Source organism: Hyperolius riggenbachi, chromosome 2 (assembly GCF_040937935.1).
Source record: "Hyperolius riggenbachi isolate aHypRig1 chromosome 2, aHypRig1.pri, whole genome shotgun sequence".
Lineage (NCBI taxonomy): Eukaryota > Metazoa > Chordata > Amphibia > Anura > Hyperoliidae > Hyperolius > Hyperolius riggenbachi.
The window spans coordinates 343,316,374-343,336,806 of NC_090647.1; positions in this window are offsets into that span (position 1 = coordinate 343,316,374).

Here is a 20,433-nt window from a genome sequence, read left to right on the forward strand (position 1 = left end):
CTATGCACATGATCAGAGCTGCATAGATCCATGCCTCCTATTCCCAGTGGTGAAGACTGCACGTTAGGTTGTTTTGTTGTCATGCGCTGCCCTCCGATCAGAAGGACTTCAGTTTTGTCTGCATTTAGTAGGATTGAAAGCCCGCCCACCACGTCATGGTAGACTCTTTTTGGGCGGATCCTACACTATACTACGCTGGCCTACTCTGATTGGTACTAGTCACCCTAAAAACCATACAATACAGTTGGATTCATGTGTGCGGTATATGTGCCCTACTCTAACCCTACATCTCTTGCTCTGATCAGGGATGGATCTAGACCAAGTTGCGCCTGGGGCAAGGTCAGGTTTTGGCGCCTAAAGGTCAGTTTTTGGTGCCTAAACTGCCATTCCCCATCCAAATTTTGCCGCCTTTTTAAGAATTCAACAAACTGCGCCTGGGGCAAGAGACCCGCCTGCCCCCTCCTAGATCAGTCCCTGGCTCTGATTGGTGGTGGCCACCAATGTACCCTGTTCTAAAGTTTTGTGTGTGAGCGCACGTGTGTGTGTGTGCTTGCAGATAGGCCTAATCTAATCCTAATCTCATCTATGTGGTTAGCCCTACGCTACAGTCAGCCTATGGGGTGGGGTGTTAGTCTGGGTATATCATTCTAAAATCAGTATTTGTCTATCTCAGTGTGCTGTCTGGGTATCAATATTAGTAACTTTTACTGCTATTTACTGGTGCAAAAGGGTACACCAGGTAAAAAATCAGAAGACATTAATTGTTTACCGGATTTACCACAAAGTGTACAGTATTTGGCTAGCTTTTGTTAGTATACATCAGTATGTTGTGAGTCATTCATAGCAGGAGATGACAGACACTGCTGGAGATAAGTTGAAGTCCTCCTTGACTGCAGGGGATGTCAGTCACTGCAGTAAATGAGTTGAAGTCTTGTTCACTACAGGGGATGATGGTCACTGCAGGAGATGAGAGGATGGTGCCTGTCTTCAGTTTCTCCTGAATGGTGAATTTATGTATGTCATATGTTGTCCCAAATCAGTGGTCATGTTAAGGCCCGTACCCACTACGCGATTTGCTGACGATTTTTCCAAAGACCGGGGATTTTTGAACCACAAGCGATGTGGGAACAGGTGCACGATCACGCAAACAATGTTTAGCAATGCGCAGTGACAACAACTGGCACGGCGGATTGGATCTTTAAGATCCTTGATAACGCTGTGCAAAGTAGTATGTTCGCTTGACTTCCCATCCGTGCTCGTCGTATAACGTCGCGTCTACCCAACGGCCGGAAGATGGATCGTGGAATGCTTGTCGTCAGGGAGACATTGCTGGATTCATCTTCCTCTGTTGGGTGGCAAATCCGTGATTTTGTAAGAGTGCAACATTGCTCTAAACGAAGAGTCCAGCATAAGCCATATATTGTCTCAATTCAGTGGTAGTCTAAGGATCGATGTTGCGCTTACATTATGGAGTCCAGCATTAGCCATAAATTGGTCCTTCTTTAGTGGCAAATCCATATAAGTCTAAGGGTGCAACATTGCTCTAAACAAAGAGTCCAGCATATGCTACATGTTATCCCTTGTACTGTGGCAAATCCTTACCTGTATTGGGGTCCAACGTCACTCTGTGCAAAGAGTCCAAGATGTTTCTACAATGTCCCTCATCAGGTGGCAAATCCATAATATGCTTAGGGTCCCGTGCTGGTCTTTGCAAAAAGTCCAGGATGCACCATATAGGTATGGTCAATGAGATGCAAAGAGTGGTTGTATTCTTTGACTTGCACTTTTCTCCGTCCCTTGTGCGTCATGCTCCTCTGCCTGATGTCCAGGGTCCACCACTGTGGACTCAGCAGTTTCCATCTCTCTCATGGTCTCTTCTTCCATAGTTTGCTCCTCTACCTGATGTCCAGGGTCCTCCACTGTGGACTCAGCAGTTTCCATCTCTCTCATGGTCTCTTCTTTCATAGTTTCCTCAAATAAGGGTTCCTCAAACAGAGACTCCTCCTGGCTTGCAGCATCTTCATCAGATAGGCTGCTGCTGGATGTTCTGCATTAATCTTCAAATTCCGCTTCGTGTTCCCCAAATGAGTTACTGGAAATTGATTACCAGGGCTGGATTTGTACTTTTTACCGTCCAAGGCCCACTATCACCAGCTGCCCCCTGACCAACAGCACCCTACCTCAGGGCAGTGAGTGACATGGCTGCAGGGATTATATTGTGAGCTCCTCTCAGGCATTGAGTGACATGGCTGCAGGGATTAGATTGTGAGCTCCTCTGAGTGCAGTGAATGGGACATGGCTTCAGGGATTAGATTGTGAGCTCCTCTCAGGGCAGTGAGTGACCACAATAGCACACTACAAGTTTGCAACTTACCTAGTCCCCTCTCCTCCATCAGCATGCATGTTCTTGCATTGGCAGTGCTGGCAGCACACACAGATCCGTGCTGCCCCTCTGCTGATCTGCGCTGCCCCGGCCTGTTAGCTCGCTCAGACTGGGTCTCCCTTTGCTCTGTCGTCGCATCCCTCTATCTCCATTGGCCGCCCACATCAGACTTCCAGCTCTACGGCGACTACCAGGGATGAGAGAAGAGATGTGCGGTGATGCGCCATATGCTTCAAATACAGGAATTGACATCACTGCTCACTTTCTGTATTTGAAGCATACAGTGTGTCACCGTACATCTCCCTCCTCTCTCATCCCTGGTGGTCGCCGTTAATCTGGAGGTCTGATGCGGGTGGCCAGCGGGAATAGAGGGGCACTGTGACAGAGCAGAGGGAGACCTAGTCTATTAGAGCTGACTGACAGGTCAGAGGCACGCAGCCAGTGGGAATAGAGGGACGGGGTGGTAGCAGCCCCCACAGCCAGAGCCGGATCTTCAACCAAGCAAACTAATCAACTGCTTATGGGCCCCAGGAGGTCAAAAGGGCCCCATAAAGATGTCTTGCCTCTGTTCATGTAGTCCTTTAGTAACTCTTTCAGTCTTTAACCACTTGAGGACCCACCCTTTACCCACCCTTAAGGACCAGCGCTGTTTGTTGTGATCTGTGCTGGGTGGGCTCTGCAGCCCCCAGCACAGATCAGGGTGCATGCAGAGCGATCAGATCGCCCCCCTTTTTTCCCCCCTATGGGAATGATGTGCAGGGGGGGTCTGATCGCTCCTGCGTGCAGGCTAGTTGTGGGGGGGGGGCACCTCAAAGCCCCCCTCCGCGGCGACATTCACCCCCCTCCCTCTCCTACCTCTCACCCCCGGTGATCCGGGCTGCACAGGACGCTATCCGTCCTGTGCAGCCAGTGACAGGACGTCCCCTGTCACATGGCGGCGATCCCCGGCCGCTGATTGGCCGGGGATCGCCGATCTGCCTTACGGCGCTGCTGCGCAGCAGCGCCGTACAATGTAAACAAAGCGGATTATTTCCGCTTGTGTTTACATTTAGCCTGCAAACCGCCATCGGCGGCCCGCAGGCTATTCACGGAGCCCCCCGCCGTGAATTGACAGGAAGCAGCCGCTCGCGCGAGCGACTGCTTCCTGATTAATCAGCCTGCAGCTGGCGACGCAGTACTGCGTCGCTGGTCCTGCAGCTGCCACTTTGCCGACGCACGGTATAAGCGTGCGGTCGGCAAGTGGTTAAAAACAAGATCTCTGCAGCAATTCTCTACTACAAAGATAAGAAGCAGGCACACACAGAGTTACCCCCCTCGCCTTAGCTCAGAGCTGTCAGACACAGACTGGGTGCTGGAATGTGATCTCTTCATACAGGAGCCGCTTGCTAGCTTAGCTAGAGAAACTTGATGTGGCAAAAACATCTGTAGTTAAACTTTTTTCATAGTAGCATCATAATTTGCTCAAAAGCCTATGACTTATGTTCGTAATGTTTACATTTAGTTCCAGTCTTTGCTGAGCTTATTAGCCTTAATTTTATCTCCCACATAATGGCCCATACTCACGGGCTACAAATGTCGCCGCAACACGCGGCGCTCGCGTGTTACAACGACAGGTTGCCCGTGAGTATGCGGCATTGCACGGGCGCGCACCCCGAACTGTCGCTCGTCGCTGATGTCGCCGGGCGATTGAACCGCTCAATCGCCTGGCAACAGTCGCCGCCGCAACTCTGCCGCAACTGTCGCTAGTCCGCGTGAGTACGCGGACTAGCGACAGCAACAAGATAAGAAATACATTGGGCTTCCGACGGGGGGAGGAGCAACAGCGACAGCTTCCGCTGCATCAGTTGCCAGGTCCCTCCGCCGTGTGTATGCGGAGGGACCTGGCGACGAGCTGTCGCCAGCCTGTCGCGCACACGCTCACGTGTGCTGGCGACAGGCCAAAAAGTTGCCCGTGAGTATGGGCCATGAGAGGCACATAAAGATTTATTGTCTGTCTCTGTTCTGTTTATTGTCTCTGTACAACTCTTTCAGTCTTTAGATCTCTGCAGCAATGCTCCACTACAGAGATAAGAGTTCTGCTGGTGATGTTTACAGTTGGTTCCTGTCATTGCTGAACTTGACCTTAATTTTATCACCCTAGTTGGGCAAAAAATATCTAAAGCTGGCTATGCACACATCCATTTTGAACACTGATTGAATCTTCCAGTAATTTATTGCTCATACATATCCAATCGATTAGCTTTTAAGCGATATTGTGCTGTTTATCAATCTCTGTGGTATGGGGGCAGGACAGGAGTGGTGGGGGATCGATGGTCCATAACTTTGCTCTGCATTAAGCAGTACAGCACTTGCAGTTTGATTGAAGCTTGAAAGAGTTCTGCTGAAGCCTATCAGAATTAAACTTGCTGTGATAGAGGTTGATCACTAAACAATTGAATGGAATAATGATCAATTGGCTAGACATATTGGGGCATTATTGACCTGTGTATGACTAGTGATAATGAGGGAGCAAAACTGACTAATTTGGTCTTGCAGTGAATAAACTCTAATATTGCTTTACAAGATCCTCACAACTCGAAAGCCTGGTACACACCATGCAATTTCCCGTCAGATAGATAGGTCAAATGGATTATTTCTGACAGATCCGATCGTGATCCAATTCTGATTTCCGATCATTTTTCTGATCAATTTTGTATAGAAGTGTTTGGAAAATGATAAGAAAAATGATTGGAAATCCATTCTGACTTTTCAGAAATAATTGATTCAACTCATCTATCTAATGGGAAATTGCATGGTGTGTACAAGACATTACAGTCACATTTGCCACATGGCAGGCTTAGGCAACAATAAAGAAGTACAAGGGGCCATCACATTTTCGGTGTAAACAATCATGAAGTTGATCTTAAAGAGAACCAGAGATCAATGAAAAAAAGATTTCATACATACCTGGGGCTTCCTCCAGCCCCATCAGCATGAATTGCTCCCACACCGCCGTCCTCCGCTGCCTCTATCCCCTGGTACCAGGTCCCATCTCTTTAGCCAGTCAGGGCCAGATGACGCACGCACAGTGCACTCCCTCCGTACTGCGCAGGCACATGCGTAAGGCGGGCACCAGGGAGAGGGAGGGAGCCCCTATGCATGCGTACAATTGACCGCGTCCTGCGGAAGTGACGGGACCCGGTACTGTCGATAGAGGCAGCGGAGGACAGCAGCGTGGGAGCGATCCATGCTGATGGGACTGGAGGAAGCCCCAGGTATGTATAAAATCTTTTTTAATTTTTCAAGTTCCTTCATCTCTGATTTCCTTTAAATCTGCTTCGCTGTATTCACTTTTGTTGCCAGTGGCTTAGACATTCAAGGACAACTGTAGTGAGAAGTATGTGGAGGCTGCCATATTTATTTTCTTTTAAACAATACCAGTTTCCTGGCAGCCCTGCTGATCTATTTGGCTGCAGTAGTGTTTGAATCGCACCAGAAACAAGCATGCAGCTAATGCGAGGTCTGACAATAATGTCACCTGATCTGCTGCATGCTTGTTCAGGGATTGTGGCTAAATATATTCAAGACAGAGGATCAACAGGATAGCCAGGAAACTGGTATTGCTTAAAAGTAAATAAATATGGTAGCCTCCACATACCTCTCACTACAGTTGTCCTTTAATGGCTGTGTGTTGATGTTATTGCACAGCAAATAACCTTACACTGTTAGAAAAGCTGTACACTGACTGCTCTACAGAGTATCACAGCGTCATATCTTCAGTGATGTCTGTTCCATGAAAAGATGAAATAGAATATTTACAAAAAAGTCAGCGGTGCACTCACTACTGTGAGATGCTGTATGCTGGGGAGACATCCTTTCAACAGTGTGTGTGTGTGTGGAGGGGGGGGGGGGGCTAAACTTATTCCTCTGCTTGGGGCCCTGCATGGTCTTAATCCGGCTCTGCCCACAGCACAAAGGGAGTCCCAATCTTTGAGTGGATATGCAGCGCAGATCTGTGTGTGCAGGCAACCAGGGCTGGGAGGCAGCACCGACGAGGGTAAAAATCACCACAGGCTTCCCAGGGCCCTAGTCACTGGCCTGTGTGTCCTGCTCACAAATCCAGCCCTTCTGATTAACATACAAACACCAGGCGGATAACAAAAGGCAGCATCCTTCTTTATTGGGGTTTTCATCAATTGGTAAATTGTATACCAAAACCAAACTTTATTGCATTTTACCAAGTGATCATTAATCATAAGATCACACCGAAGAGAGAATCAAGAACCAGAAACCATCGAACTATGTCAACCAAACCAGTGACATTTCCCATTAGAGCCACTGATCTTTTAAAGGACAACTGAGAGGGATATGGAGGTTGCCATATTGATTTCCTTTTAAACAATGCACCTTGCCTGGTGGTCCTGTTGATCCTCTGCCTCTAATACTTTTAGCCACAGACCCTGAGCAAGCATGCAGTACCGATATGTGACTGCATGTACTGCATGCTTGTTTCAGGTGTGTGATTTAGACACTACTGACCAGAAAGATCAGCAGGACTGCCAGACAACTGGTATTGTTTAAAGGGAAATAAATATGTCAGCCTCCATATCCATCTCAGGCCAGTTATCCTTTAAAAAGGGAGAAACACACCCAATAAAGTTGAGGCATTAAGGTTGCGAACTTGCGACAATAACACGGGGGGGAATTCGCCGGAGGGAATGTAACTAACGTATATTCCAGTGTATAAGACGACTGGGCAAATAAGATGACCCCCCAACTTTTCCAGTTAAAATGTAGAGTCTGTATTCCTGCTCACTCTCAGAAACCCTGCTAATGGCAAGAGGCCAAAACTGGTTGGGTTGAGAGCGGGGATTTTTTCATGGACTGAGTAATGTGTTTAGTACCGCTGGAGGGGGAAGCTGTTACTGCCAAAGACCAGCAGATGTAAGTGGCATATGCAAATTTACTTAAATGATTTTAAACCAATAAACGAATAGATTACTTGGCACTGAGGGAGCCCCTCCATTAGTTTATGTCTTCCTGCATGTGAGAACCTGTGGGATTAAAGGTGACTACAAGGGAGAGGAAGACACCCAGCAGCATACAGCAGAGGAAATATTTATGCTCATGAGGATACACGGGCTACAGGGTTTATTCTGCCTTTACCAGGAAGTCAGATCCCCCACCATGGAAAAGGGACATGGACATTGATACATTGACTTATTTTGAGAAGACTTGTCATCTGTGTCACATGCCCAAGGAGCAGTGGGACAGAAATCTGACACCAAGGCTGTGAGATAGAGCCCTGGGTGACTGTGTGGAGTTGCCATCCAACAAGGATAATGGGCCTGATTCACAAAGCGGTGATAACTCAGTTATCACGCCTAAATGACTTTAGGCGTGATAACCTTTGCACCGCTGAGTTAGCACCACTTTCTGCTGGTTATCGCGCGCAAAGTCCCGCGCGCAAAGTTTTGCATGTGCAATCACGCGATTCCGCGCGCAGCGCCCATAGGGTTTAATGGGCGCCTTCGCACGCACCGCACGCATCGCGCGAGTTTCTTCTTATCACGCCTAAACTGAGTTTAGGCGTGATAAAGGGCTTTTCACTGGCGTGCAAAGTGTTTGCACCGCTTTGTGAATCAGGACCAATGTCTTTAAGATCATACATGAAACTATAATCAATATCACTTAATCCCAGACATCTACTGCAAAGAAAAGACTGGTAGATATTTATGCAGATGTGCCAGCCTCTTCTAACGGAATTCCACCAATGGTATAAAGACCCATACACATGCAATCTAACAACCACCATCTTGTGATGAGAATTGCCAAGTTCATGCTATCAATGGTCTGGAAGTAGCCTGGTGGACCAGAAATGGATTACGTCTAATAAATTCTTCACCTTCACAAGAAAGTTAGGGGTACCTGCTCACAGATGCCCCAAACAAAGTTTAAATTGACTGTATAGTGGGAAGCAGCATGAAAGCAATTGGGGGTCCCTGATGAGATTCCTTTTCCTGTGCTGTCAAAAACTAGTGTCCTAATATCGCCATGATGATGAAAACACCCAAAAATCACAAATGTAGGTAGACAGGCAGAGGGTAGTGTAATGATGATTCATAGTAATGATGATTCATAGTTTTTCTAGGGAAGGAGACAGCATGTCTCATTGAAGCATGTAGATTGTGTGAAGACTTACCTAGTGAAAGTAAGAATGATTCATAAACTGTCACAGTGATGATACAATGCCTATATTTGTAGTCATGGCAAGTGCTACAAGAGCTGTGGAAGCCCAATCTCTGAATTAAAGGGAACCTTAACTGGCAGGGAAAAAAAATTCACGTACCTGGGGGCTTTCCCAAGCCTCCTGCAGCCGTCCTGTGCCCGCGCCGGTCCTTCGGTGCCCTCCGGTCTCCCTCCGCGGCTAAGTTTCGTTTTCGGACGACTGCCAGTCGTCCTCGGGCAAAGCGTCCTCTTCTTCCGCATTCCCCGTCGTAAAGAGCCATAAAACGCGTCCACATGACGCCAAACGCATCATGCGGACGCGCTTTACGGCTCTTTACGACGGGGAATGCGGAAGAAGAGGACGCTTTGCCCGAGGACGACTGGCAGTCGTCCGAAAACGAAACTTAGCCGCGGAGGGAGACCGGAGGGCACCAAAGGACCGGCGCGGGCACAGGACGGCTGCAGGAGGCTTGGGAAAGCCCCCAGGTAAGTGATTTTTTTCCCCGCCAGTTAAGGTTCCCTTTAAGGGCAGGTGAAGGATGTTTCTAAATTAATTTCTCAGTGGACTTTGCCTAGCCTCTGGTCAAGCAATGGAAAGAGCTACAAAGTCTCTCCTTGTTGCGAAAGTTAATTTTTCTCTGTGGGTTCAGGAGACAGTTGGTAAAGGTAGCACATGGAATCTCCCTTGTGAGCATTCTAGGAACTACTAAAACCAATTTTTTTATGGCTTTGTATGGGTGCAGACAAATGCCACTATTGTTGCTTCTGTGCAGTTTTCCAATGGGTGGACCAGGCAGAGGATGTCTACAAGGTTCCTTTGTACCTTTTGCCCATCACGGACAAAACCCCTTCAGACAGTAGCTGTGGACATCCTTAAGCCCGTGTCCAGTGCCAGTATTTCAGGCAAGAAGTACATAGACTGTTGTGTACTATGCCATTGGTTACCCAAAAGCAGGGGTGCTTTCTGCCCTTAGAGCAGACAAGATTGCTCATCTTGAATAATCAAGAGAGGAATTTCCTGTCAAGATCCTCATTGACAGGGCCCACTGTTTATGTCCAACCTTATCATTTGCAGACAAGTGACCTATGTGAGTGATTCAACAGGGCAGTGGGACAAAGGTATACAGTGTTCAGAAGTGGCAGAAGAGGAAATGGGAGTAACATTTGCTTAATGGTGTCCACAAGGTCTTCATTCTTTCAAATCCAGTGCTGGGGAATGCTGAGAAAACACCAAAGGTAGCCATACATCTAGTGATGATGGGCAGATTCGAGCAAGAGACAAATCTCTCTCTAATCAAATCTGCTAAGAGAGAGATCTGTCAGCTGCCCATACACCACAGGCCGATTCCCATTCAATTTCATGCTGAAATCAATCTGGATTTGGCCTTTTGACTCCCCATCCATCCGCTTCGCCATTCCAAGGCTGTCCCCTAATGATAAATGTCCCCCCCGGTGCCCTGTGCAAGGTATACATTGCTTGTCCATGGCCGCTGCTTGTCCCCCGTTGGCTTCTGGGATTCCTCCTGTGCACACACACACACACGCTCCAGGTGGTTTCCTAGTAAAGGCGCACGTGGTTTTTTGCCTTCCTGACTTCTAGACACCTTCAGTTGCTGTGCACGTGTGCATGGGTTGATGTCCATCTAGACAGGCATTCACAGGCACAATCCCAACTTATTCCCTTCTGGGTGCCACTAGCCACTGGAAAGGAATCACTATTTGTGCTGATGAGTGGCCAATTGGCCACTGTTTTGAGTGGCCAATTGGCCTGTTACTAGTGCAGCCAAAGAGCTTCTAGGATTTTAGTCCCACCTGATTTGTCCCTGTTCCTATGAAACTCTGCTCTGTCCAGTGCACTTTACCCGTTATATCGTTTAGTCACCAGTGCAGTACTCTGCTAGGTGCGTTTATCAAATTGCTCTTTTGTAACAACAAGCTTGGCTGACCTTTGACCTTACGTTGATTGCTGCCTGGACTGACCTTGCTTGTGTACCTTGACTTGCTGTTATCTAGCCCTTAGGATACCATGTTCTTCTGACCTCCTGTGTATTACCTTGGCTTGTTGGACTACGCTTGCTTGACAGATCCCTCCAAGATTTCCTGTTACTGACCTGGACTGACCTTGACTACCACTCTTGCCCGTATCTAGCCTAGTGGGGTTCTGGTGGTACTTCTGCCTTCACGCCTTTAGTCCCCATACTTTATGAACTTAAGACATGTGTGTAACCGATTACTGGAATGATGTATAAAGTCTCCTCAGGCTTAGTGGGGATGTCTATGGTGGAGATTGGAGCATAGGGCCTGAAAAGAAGGCATATTGATGTGCCAGACCTTACACTTAGGATGTAGGAGATAGAAAGTGTAATGTGAATATGTTCAAGCAACATCACCAAAGAACAGCTTCTGTCATGCCTATTTGTAATCAGCATAAACAAGACAAAGCTAATACCTGCCAGATTAATTAGCTGGCTTGCATGGGGATATAACCTAAACATCAGTCCCAATTCTCCCAACACAGAAGTATCAGTTGCTGGAGATGCTCACAACATCGGAAGACGTCACAGAGAGCCAGGGAGGACATACCTTTCAGTCCACAAATTGGACACTGCTGCACACCTTCCTGTCTACCACATGGCACATGAGGTGCAGGCTGAAATGAGGAAAGAACCAGAAGAGATGTTACCTTCAGGGATCATTCAGAAGACCCATAGGCCCATATGCAATTAACTTTTTCTCCTCGGTTTTCTCCTAGGTTATATTTTCAAAATTGTTTGTAAAATTTCCTTTAAACCACCAGCAAGCAAGGAAAGTGTTGCAAAGTTATTTTAAATAGAAGATAATGTTTTTTTTCCTCCTAGGAAAAAAAGGAAATTGCATATGGGTGTCTGGTTATAGTGTACCCTCCCCCCCCCAAATAAATAAATAAATAAAATAAGGCTTAGCCACGTTTAAAGCAAACCTGAAGGGAAAATATACTTATGAGGTAATGAATTCTACGTGTAGTGCTAAGAAATATAACAGTAGTAGCATTAGTAACATTAGTAGTTATATTGTTTTCCGGTACAGGAAGAGTTAAGAAAACTTAAAGGGATCCCCAGCAGTAAATAAAATTGAAATTTGGGGGTGGGGGGCCAACATGCTAAAGGGCAGGGCCGGATTTGTACTCTTTACCACCCTAGGCCATTGTCACCAGCCTCCCCCCTTCAGTATAGGTAGCGAGATGACCCCTCCCCCCTTTCCTCTAGTATAGGTAGCCTGATGCCCCCTCAGTATAGGTAGCCAGATGACTCCTCCCCTTTCCCTCCAATATAGGTAGCCAAATTACCCCTCCCTCTAGTATATGTAGCCAGATGATTCCTCCCCCTTTCCTTCCAGTATAGGTAGCCAGATGACTCCCTTAATCCCTCCCCCCCCCACCTTAGGCAGCCAGCTCACCTTCACACAGCCATCTGTGTCACTCATTTCTCCGCTCGTGTCCAGTGCTGAAGCTTCCTCTTCCCCTCTGTCTCCAATGCTGCCCAAGTTCATAGCCGCCCGACACAATGCAAATGTGCACAGCTAGCTTGCCTGATCTCCCTGTATTGCAGCATTTGCAAGCTTGCAAATACTGCACCAGTTTAGCCTGCTGCTTTGGTGCCCTTGCTTCTGTGGTGCCCTAGGCCATGGCCTAGATGGCCTTGGCCTTAATCTGGCCCTGCTGAAGGGGAGAGCAGGCAGGAAGGGGGCAGCGGTGGGTATCCCCAGCGGTAAATAAAAACGAAATTTGGTCTTATCTGGGGCTCCCTCCATGCTCCCGTAGCCCGCGAGGTCCTCCAGCCGTCACATCATCACACCGGTCGACATAAGCCTCCTGCGCATATGCGGTTTTCTAAAGACTGAACCGCGCATGCGCAAGAGGCTTGCGGCAACCAGAGTAAAGATGCGACGGGCATGCGACGGGGGCGCACGTACGGCTTCACCCGAAGTCGCTAGTTATCGGAGCTGTCAGCGGGACCAGGAAAGGGAAGAAGAGGATGCCAGAGGACCTTGTGGGCTACGGGGGGCTGGAGGAAGCCCCAGGTAAGTCCACATTTCATTTTTATCTACTGTTTAGGGTCCCTTTCAGTTGTTATCTATGTAGAAGAGCTTTCCTGAGCTCTTTGACAGCCAAGGAACAGTGAGAGACAGCTTGATATAAGGGTTTACTGCAGGAAAGTTCAAAGGGGTTTTAAAACTGTATGATGCAATGTTTTGCTTTTGTTTTTTTAAACAATTTTATTTCACAAAAGAAAAGCATTACAAACCAATGAAACCAGACATATTTTCCAGTCCAGCATAAAGAATATGAGAAACCCAGCAAATATAACTAAGATAAGGTTACATCGACTGATTATGAGAATATCGTATGCATCCTTACTAGATGAACACACCTATATAGCTAACACGAAATTTTAAATCAACTATGTGGAATAGCCTAGGTTATAATGGTCCTGGCTGATGACAGATAATTGGTCATAAAACAAGACAATTTATATGAGAAGATCTAGTTATTTCAGAGTCTCCGGATTCTCCCAGTTAAAGAAAAATAAGGGGAAAAAAAGGGAGAAAAAGCACGGGTGTCTTCTGGTGCAGGACGGACACAGCATCACATCACATACAATCCACCTATCATTCAAATCTAAATACAAAATGCATTAGTCAGAATATAGATCTATTGACTGTCACTTATAGGGGAAGGGCCCATCTTGGAAAGGAAGGACTGTTGCTTATCAGAGCTTACAGGAGGAATCAAAGAGCGGTAAAGCTCGCTGTCCTGAAAAACATACCACTGTTTCCACATAATAATGAATTTCTCTGTGAGTTCCTGTTTAGTTGAGATAAGATCTTCCATCTTAGCTATCTGTTCTATTTTTTTAATCCATAAGCTAACAGATGGCGGTTTGTATGATGCAATGTTATTAAAAAAACGTTATAGAACTGAAAGTAAAAATTTGAGACTCTCTTCTTTGCTACTAATTTTCTATTCATTATCCATATTACACGTACAATTCACTATATCATAAGGGTTGTTTCTGTTGGGGGGGGGGGGGGGGGGGGGTTCGCTTCAGGTTTGCTTTAAGGAATGCCTTTTATATACAATCCTGTGTTCGGCTAGGTCCACACTTGTCCCCTGCAGAACGGATCCATTTAAAACGCATCAGTTTTTGTAAACAATTTTTTTTCTCTCCGTTTTGAGAGAAATGGCTATTTTTGCAGGGATGTTTCCAGTCTGTGGAAATGTCCCCAGCCCTTGTCGTGGGTGGGGGGCTGCCATTCTGAATGGGAGAGCAGGCAGGAAGGGGGCAGCGGTGGGGAGGGGGGGGTCGCCCCCCCTCTCCCTCACCTGGGTCCCCCCTTCTCCGCTCCCCCTCCAGCTAGTTTCAAAAAATCGTTTAAAATCAATATCATGTAGAAGGCAGTGAGTGGGAAACTTACTTCCTTGCGCTCCACTGCTCGCCGCGTCACTTCCTGTAATGCCGTCCAATGAACATCCATTTCTGTGTCAAATTTTGCCTGTGTAGAGGGAAATCCGTTTTCCCATTGCCTGCCACTATCCCTGCATGTATCAGGATTCAGATCCGTTGCGCGAAAATGCAGCAGGTCCGGACCTTCCATTCAGGTTTTGAAAACGAGTCCCCGCAAACGCAGACGGATCCGTTTTTTTCTTGGGTGAAGACGGCTGCTTTTTTTTAACATTAGTATCCACGGCTCCATTTTTAATCAGGGCTGAAAAACGGAGCCACTGATACCTTTCCGAACCTAGTGTGGACTAGGCCTTCCTGGCAGCATTCCATTGGACAATACTCTATGGACAGTGCAGGCAGATCTTTTAGCACTGGAATGCAAAGTAAATTTAAAAAGGAGGATTGTCATTTAAAGATCTGTGAGAGATATTGCTAAAAATAAGTAAAATAAATGTTCACATGGGTTAAAATAACCACGCTATCTTTGAGTAATATCAAACTTCCAAGGTACAAGGCCCTTTTATTTATTTACAGAAGAGGGAAACAAAAAATAGACATTGACACATGCACAGTCCTTTGGAAAAACAAGCAAAGCTGCAAAGTTTGTAGAAAAACAAAAAACAAATACGGTAACATGCATTCCTGGTGGAAGAAAGCAGTTATTTTATTATTTAGTATTTATATAGCGCCAACATCTTCCACAGCTCTGCACAGAGTATATTGTCTTGTCACTTAACTGTCCCTCAGAGGGGCTCACAATGTAATCCCTATCATAGTCATATGTCTATGTATGTATCGTGTAGTGCATGTATCACAGTATAGGGATAATATAGGGGGAAGCCAGTTAACTTATCTGTATGTTTTTGGGATGCGGGAGGAAACTTGAGTGCCCGGAGGAAACCCACACAGACACAAGGAGAACATACATACTCCTTGCAGATGCTGCCCTGGCTGGGATTCGACCTGGGAATCCAGAAGTGCAAGGCGAGAGTGCTGACCACTACGCCACCATGCTACGCCACCAGTCTGCAAAATAGATTTGTGTACTTAGTATGGGAAAAGCAACTGCCAGGCAAGAAGGGATTGCATCCTTGCTGGCTTATGATAGTGCTGAGCAAAGAAGTAAGGACTACCGTAGAAAGCCGCACAGAGTTTTACTTTTCTCCAGATCAAGCACTGTTATTGACCTGAGGAAGCAGCAAAATGCACTGTCTCTACCCTTTTGTGCTATTATTATTATTATTATTATTTAGTATTTATATAGCGCCGACATATTACGCAGCGCTGTACAGTGTATATATATATATATATATATATATATATCTTGTCACTAACTGTCCCTCAAAGGAGCTCACAATCTAATCCCTACCATTGCCATATGTCTATATTATGTAGTGTAAGTACTGTAGTCTAGGGGCAATTTTTTTTTTTAATTTTTTTTTTTAGGGGGAGCCAATTAACGTATCCGTATGTTTTTGGAATGTGGGAGGAAACCGGAGTGCCCGGAGGAAACCCACACAGACACGGAGAGAACATACAAACTCTTTGCAGATAGTGCCCTGGCTGGGATTCGAACCAGGGACCCAGCGCTGCAAGGCGAGAGAGCTAATCACTACGCCACCGTGTTGCCCCACGGTGGCAGTCGAATGAAAAGTTTTCAAAAGCTGACCTGTCTATTTGTGGAGAGATACCTTTCCTTTTAAACTGTTTTTAATTGGTTTATATTTTCTGGTAAACATATCTGATGCTAAGGCTGAATTTTAGATGGGATGGTATTTCCCCTCATGCTTTCTTGTGTGGCTGCTTTTAATAGCGACCCAGATTTCTGTGTAAGGATGGTTGGAAATGCAAATTTCCAATTCTGCCGAAATTTCCGATTTCTGAAAAAGCCGATTACAGCAACATTCTGACGGACTCCCTTTTCCCACAGAAAGTGGGGGGTTTTGCCATTTTTGTTAGGTAATTTAAAAAAGTTTTTTTTTTATAGAATCCTTAATACAGTCTGGCTTGGAAATACTCAGTAGTATTGAACCAATAAGACAATGCAAAACTTTACCGCAGAAATCGGAAAACCACAGAGATTTTAAACCAATCACAAGACTTGGGAAAACTTGGTAGTATCCGACTCTTGTGATCTGAAATTACTGCAGAAATCTGATTTCCACTGAACAATTCTGAATTCTCTTATTGGTCCAGTGCTTTTGAATTCTGTGATTGGCCTAAAATTTCCGAGTTACGGTGATGCAGCATTTTGACATATTTCCGATTCCCAATAACCGATGCGGAAAAGTGTGACAGGCCACTATCAGCTCTAGTGAATTGATTAGGAATGAATTAATGCACATATAGGTATGTTTCTACATTAATCATTGAGTAATGCACCGCCTCTTAAGAAGGCCACTTGTGTTGTGCCACTTGTCAAAATTCACTGTGGTCCTGCAGTACAAAACCTGACAAATTATTTTTTTCATGATTCTACAAGGATGTGCATACATACGTGCATGTGTTAGTTTGTAAAAAATTGGGATTAGGATTAGGAGGGGAAAAAAGTATATGTCCCCCCTTCCTAGATACCCAGCATCAAATTCAAATAAGCTGTAGTGGGAAGTCCTTAAAGTGAACCAGAAACGAAGCACCTTCATGTATTTTACCATATATATCAGTGGGGACATTAGGAAAACACCTACCCTGCTCTCTGTTTCATTCTTCACTGCTCAGCCTGCTTGTTACCAGCCCTGATAAAATCCCTGACAGAGCAATAGTCTGGCTTTGCTCAGGAATTTTTATAGCTGAGACTGTCTTCTGTGTTGTCTTTTCAAGCCCAAGCCTGCCCCCTTCTGGCTTTGCTCAGGAATTATTATAGCTGAGTCATTATAGCAAAGCCAGACTGAATGATCAGTCTGGGATTTTATCAGGGCTGATGAGAAGCAAGCTGAACAGTAAATAATGAAACGGAGAGCAGGGTAGGTGTTTTCTCTAATGTTCCCACTGATATATATATTAAAATACATGAGGGTGCGTCGTCTCTGGTTCACTTTAAAAGCCCCTCAGGTCCTTAATTTGCTTCCATCAATTGCCACTGTTTTGTTGCTCTACTTTCTGCCATATTCAGATTCCCAGCCAGTTGTCGTGGGAATAGCAGAAAGAGTAGGTGGTGATGTGTGTAATTATGCAAGAATTTTACAAATGAAGAACACAGATGAAGTACTGGAAAATAAATGTAGCTTATGATGTTGAAATTAATAAAATAATTCTAAAATCATGTATGAGTCTCTATTTTCATTAAAAGTTTTGTCACAAGAACAGAGACGGCAAACAAAAGGCTTTTTCAAGTAATCTATAGTAGCAGCAGCATACAGTTACAGAGTATACAGAGCACACAACATGTTTAGGGCGTTTCCCTTCTCCTTCAGGTGTGCTTCCTAGTGTGCTTTCAAGGGATGAGAATAATTTGTTCTGCCTTGTAATGTTTTCCCCAGTGTCAGAATCTGTGCGTGTGTGTGTGTACCCAGATTTAATGTGTACCACTGTGGGTAAACATTACATGCCCTGGTATTTCTATTGACCGACTGATTCTGTTTCTGTTACAATAGTCTTAGGGCCGGTTCACATTGAGCTTATGAACCCAGCGCATCTGCTCCTGCTCTGCGGTCCACTCCGCGAAGCGGAAGAATCGTGCATGTCGGGAACGTCCGCTCCAGTGAGCGGAACTCAGGGAGCTGAAGGGAGCGCAACGCAGCAATGTGAACTTTCCCATCGGGAAAGCATTGCTTCTGCTGCTGCATTCCGCTCATAGGAGCGGAACGTAAGCTCAATGTGAACTGGCCCTAAAGCCTCATACACACTAGAAGATAGTCAGTGCAAAAGATGTCAAGAAATGTGATGTGAAACAACAACAGAAGACTGCAACCAAATGCCATATGATTTAAAATTGTATAATCGTTAAACGATGCAGGATGTGACATCACAGAAACAGGAAGTAGAGGAAAGTGCCATAGACTTTGTGGACGTATCTTTTAAAAACCTAATGAGCATTGAATGCACTGCTAATGATGAACGACTATCCGCCAAAGTGATCCGTCAGGTTGGTTGTTCACAATGCCCAAGCACTAAAATTTGAACGTGAGTCTATTGAATGGTGTCACCTAATGTCTGCTATGACACATGCTTACAGTAATCATTGCTACCTCACATCTTTTCTTATATGGCAGTACCTGCAGAGCATGGTCACATTGCTTTTAATCAAATTTCCTTTTATTTGCAGTTGGCATTATACACTCCTTACTCAGCTTTGTATGTCTTAAGCCTTTCTTATGTGATTACACGTTTTCTATTTGCATAGGTTTCCTTAAAATTGTGATTGTGATTTATAATATCAGTCGCAAATTAGTTCAGTAATTCACAGGTCAAAAAATGTTTGGAGCAGCATTATACAGTATATACTATAATCACAAACTGTAAGGACAGAAATGAGAACATTGCATGTACAGTATTCTGTAATAATGTCTTTGCAAACTCTTCATAAATTCCTCCACAATGTCTAGCTGACTTTACGTTTGCAGCGTGGCTGCCTGGCTAATGTCATGTGCCTGATTTATTAAGGCCTCTACAGGCTGGAGATCACTGGAAAACATAAGTGATCCTGCAAAAATGGCCTGGATGGCCAGCAGGTGGTAAGGATTTACAACTTTTTATTGAGTAATATCAGGAGATAGCAAAGGTTGCTGACATGTTAGTAGATTAGAGGTTGTGTGATTGTAGTCATATTCAAGCAGCAACAATCACTGGGAGAGCATATGTGTAACTGTGGACACAAATAACTATTCTTCTGATATGTCTGAGATAAGAGATGGAAATTCTTTCCACCTAATACCACATAGAGTTGAATAAATACATACATGATCAGTACATTAGACTAGAAGTTTGATGTCAAATGATGTCAAATGATGTCAAACTTGGGGATAGTTCAGTAGAGCATGTCTCATGCTGGACCTGATACATACAGCTCTACATACAGCTAATACCTTTGCTCATCTTTGTGATTAAAAGAAAAGAAGCATAATATAAAGTCACAGATGCCATTTCTACTGAAATTCAATGTGAATTTTAAATGATGATAAAAACTTTTCATAACAATTGTAGTATAACTAGGGATGGTCAACAAGATGCAAATAATTCTGAGTTGACACAGGATTATGCAAATTGAAAACAAATGATGCATGCTGCACTTGCACTTTGAAGAACGTAACCGAATTTCATACCCGTGTAGGGCTACAGTGCACGAATTCGCATCAGCACAGGTGCCACATTAGTTTTGGAAACAGACTTGACACCCCAGTGGAAATGCAGCCTTATGGACAAAGACTGATCACTGTCCTGTGTCAACATTTTGAAGCAGCTAAAGAACAAACACAAACCAGTACTGCAGCAATTTTATTAGAGCTAAGTAAACTTAAAGCAGATCTCCTGAATTTGTAGACTGTATGATAGTCTGTAACTATCCCCTGCATACAAGAGGCAATAGTCCTGTATTTGAAAATTCAATGGGAAAAACATATTTCTAGTGTTGAATCCAAAAGCCAAAAGATAGGAAGGACACTCTTCTTCCGACCCTCCCAGGATTGTGGGAGGAGCTCTCATGTACTTGGCTACAGATCATATACCCAGAGTGACTAGTGGGAGTCTACTGCTAGAGAAGCAGGGCTCTGGTCTTAAGACAAGTTAATTCAATGATTTATACAGTGTGACCATGTGTATCTTGTATGCCTGCTGTGGCAAACTATCCTAATGTTTACAAATTCTGGAAATCTGCTTAAAGCAAATCTGGGACAAGGAAGAGTTAAAATCTGTATACTTACCTCAGTAGTGAGAAGCCTTTGGATGGACCAGAGGCTTCAAAGATCATCTTCTAGCCCACAAATTCTCCATGTGAGCCTATTCTTTTGGCCATGCTCTCATCTGTGTACGACAGCATCTATAGTGGGCATGTGCGAGTAAGGTCTGTGCATGCCCAGTAGAACGTGATGCACTCGTGCACAGAGGAAAAAAGACTTGATCTACCAACACTGGAGCAATGGGCAGTAGGACTATCTAGAGGAGTGCCGCTACTGACGTTGCCTTCATGTGCACTTTAAAGTAAACCTGAACTGATAAAATTATTTAAAACAAACACACAATGCACTTGCAAATTAATATTACATACTTACCTCGCTGTCAGTTCCTCTCAAAAGCTCACCATTTTCTTCTTACTTCTTATCATGCTTCCTTATGGCTCAAGTGGGCAACAGTTTAACAGTGTGCTGACCAGGAAGCTGTTATGGGGTAATAGCCATTTTCAAAATGGAGAACGGAGAAGTCCAT